Here is a 3,264-nt window from a genome sequence, read left to right as displayed (position 1 = left end):
AGGGGCGGGGTGGTGGGGAGGGGAGAGGTGGGGACTGTTCATCCTCTACAAAGCAAGTGAACAAAGCAGGAGCAATTGGATAGTGATGGGAACTGAGCTGGGGGAGATTAAAGAGAGAAGAACTAAAGGAAGCATCCCAGGAAGTTCCACTGAGGCACCACACAATCCTCCCCCCCTCCACCTAAATTCAACATAAATGGCTAGTTTAGAAGGAAAAAGCCCTTGCTATGCTATCCCCTTATGAAACATCTCACTTTTGAGCTGCTTTTTAAGGGGCCAAAAAAAGACACTGCACTGAGCTTGTGGCATGGAGGACTGTCTTCATAGTGGCAGCCAGAACTCTGGTTAAGGCACCATATAATTTTTCCACCTTGAAAAGAAAAATCTCTTTCCTACCCCTCCACCTCCAATATCCAAGTGCTCAGGTACTATAAAGATGGAGGGGGCAGGGAGGAGTATGTAAAGCAGTGAAGCTGCACAGAAAACACTGGTATAGAACCTACTAGGGGAAATACAGAGTCAATGAGGACCACGAAAGCATCCTTCCAGTGAGAGGGGAAAGTAGGTTTCTCAGGGACAAAAAGGGTCTGCAATGATTTGTGCATGCAAATAGGACCCACCTCAAACCTAGCTCTAGGAATTCAGAATCTAAAAACAACTGGTTTTAAGAGGTATCAGCAGCATAGTCAATGCATGCGAGGGGGCAATGGGGCAGGGGGCACGTGCCCCCCCTGAGATTGGCACTCGCTGGCCAGGGAGTGATGGTGCTGAGAGAAGCACCGGCAGCATTTCCAGTTTTGCCACTGGCACTTCTGGCCCACCCACCCCAGTCTGCAATCAGCCACTGGTGCTGCCCCAGACCAGTAGCTCATGATCGGCAGAGGCATAACTAGTCAATTCTGTGCCTGGGGCGATGGTGGCACAAAGTGGCAAGGAGCAGTGGACAGTTTCATTACTGAGGGGGCAGATGTCACTGCATTGTAATCCACTTGACACATGTCAGCGGCATTTAAACACTGATTTTTGGTGGCAGGAACAAGAAGTGACATCTGCCAGCACAATGGCAAGCCTCTGGTAACTGCTCCTACATTGTGTGCTGCTACTACCCAGGGCACTGAAAACCACCACTGGTCCTCTCCCCTCCCCACTGATGGAGCCAGAGCTGCTGCAAGGAAGGTGCTGCTGCAGGTAAGAGCAGGAAGGATGAGGAGTTGTGGGGGGAGAAGGGATGGCATATATTCCAGCCTCCCACCCCCAAGCACTATATAAAGACAGCAGCCAGGTCTTGAGCCCCACTCACCCACCCATTGTTACACTAGTGGGCACATGGAGGTCCAGCTCTCAGGGAAATTAATTCAGGGCCCTGGCCTATGTCTCTCCAGCACTTTCCCAAGCAACAGGGTTTCTCCATGGCCCTTCCCCTCAGGATTTTCCTCCATGTTAGTGAAATGCTTTGACGCAGCAATACTGCACCAAGTAAAGCTGTGCAGTGTCAGGCTTTTTTCATGTGTATTATGCCTTTTTCATATTAAATGAGAGGAGCTGGGGAGAGCTGGGTTGCAATTTGCCCCAATAGCTACTATGGTGACTATTTTGGAAGAAAATGCTGATATGGTTGGACTTCCCTGGTGACGCACTGCCTGAAATGATTGGAGGTGGCTTCCATGACGCATCCATCTTATTGCCGGAGTTGTATGCCAGAGGATTCTTTGCTGGAAAGGATGTGTCATCCTTCCCGCTGGCTGGCCACTCCCTCTCCCATGAAACCTACTTTTCTATTCAAACAATTTCCTAGAACTTGGGTTAGGGGAGTCCAAGCAAAGAAAAGTGCAGATTTCAGGAGTGCATTAGGCTGGGTGCAGAGTCCTAACAAAAAGGAAGTTAATCCCTTCTCTCGTTCCTGGTTTTAAAACATGCAATTCCCTCTTCCTGGTCAAAATGACAATTCTCTGATTAATCACAACCATTCAGTCCCATCCCCGCATCTCTCTCCCTCCAAAAAACAGCCTCTGCAACCCCCATTTTAAAAGTACTCCCATACCCTGCCCCTTTCCCTGCCAAGAAAGGAAAAGTGGAAAGAGTTTAGCAGTCCGGTTTTGCCAGCTCTGCGATACTTGCCTTGCTGTTCACCAGTCTCTGAAAAGGGAGTGGCTGGGAGACAGCAGCCTGTTCTTTCCTGCTCGGGTTTCCACGCAGCCTCTGCTCTTCGGGCAAATTATATGGTGCCCTGCTGTTATACACAGCTTCTCGGCTAGAGGGAGAAGCAGTTTTTTTAATTATGCTTTTTCTCCCTTTCATATTTCATTGGTGACTCTCCTCTATACAGCTGTAATGTGTTGTGATTTGTATAGCAGCCCAGTGCTTTTCAGTGGTTTTGCTGCATCTTGTATTTAATTTTCAATGTATAAACAGCAGTGAGAGTGTTGCTGTCCCATTCGGGGCAGGGGCCCCGGGCACATAATCTGGGTCCCCACCATCTAACACCCCATCTGTCTTGTTCTCCTCCCGATTCCATTCTCTTCCCCCTCCTGACTGCTCAGTAGGTCAGCTTCAAGAGGAAGGCTGGAGTATGCTCTGTGCAGTGCCAAGCCTCTATTGTGGTGGTTAGGGCACTTTGCTTGGAGCTACAAGATGTAGCAATTGAGCTAAAAGGGAGGAGGGACCACATTTCCTCCATTTTATTTGCAGCAGGCATGTGTACATGTGGGTGGAAATACAATCTGAAAGCCAAATAAATGGCCAAAAATGCCTTAATGCAGCTATTCAAGTGTCACTTAGACAGGTAAAGGTAAAAGGCTTAAGTGTCTGTTTATAAATATTAGTGTTGTTTCTCAGGCAATCCATGTACTGACTGGTTGAGGTTTACCAGATGATCAGATTACAGTAAAATCTGATTAATTCATCATCATTACTAATCCTTGCAAAATGGCTAATTATCCAGGAGTGACTAACCATCAGCAGTTAGCCATTTTTAACTTTCCCCTGTGATGTATTTTGCAAGCCATAGCAAGATACAGTAAGCTTGTGATGTTTATCATAAGAGGGCTCCTATAGACATGCAGGGAGCTCTGATGCACTGGAAATCCAGTGTGTCAGAGCAGAATTGATTAATCGAGTCTGCTGGGGCACAGAAATAAATGCGCTCCAGCAGACTCTGGCATCATGTGTATCAGTGTTCCCATGCCAAAAAATTATGGCAGGGCACGTTGAACTAAAGCTTGTTCAATGAGCTTTAGTTCAAAGCACCCCACTGCCATTTTTCAG

At 47.6% G+C, this 3,264-nt stretch overlaps 1 protein-coding gene across 2 annotated transcripts in view; it reads right to left on the bottom strand.

The window, feature by feature from the left end:
- The window catches only part of LOC109299230 (ribonuclease inhibitor-like), a 39,258-nt gene that overhangs the window by 24,096 nt on the left and 11,898 nt on the right, over positions 1-3,264 (bottom strand). The window contains exon 2 of one of the 2 annotated variants that reach the window (XM_019519821.1): positions 2,119-2,251. The exons of the other annotated variant lie outside the window; for it this stretch is intronic. The gene's annotated coding sequence lies outside the window, so the exon portion shown is untranslated. The remainder of the gene's footprint in view (positions 1-2,118; positions 2,252-3,264) is intronic. 2 annotated transcript variants of the gene reach the window in all.

Source organism: Gavialis gangeticus, unplaced genomic scaffold, assembly GCF_001723915.1.
Source record: "Gavialis gangeticus isolate Ggan-Ray unplaced genomic scaffold, GavGan_comp1, whole genome shotgun sequence".
Classification (NCBI taxonomy): domain Eukaryota; kingdom Metazoa; phylum Chordata; order Crocodylia; family Gavialidae; genus Gavialis; species Gavialis gangeticus.
The sequence above is the reverse complement of the archived record's forward strand: the minus strand, read 5'-3'. Positions and strand labels throughout refer to the sequence as shown.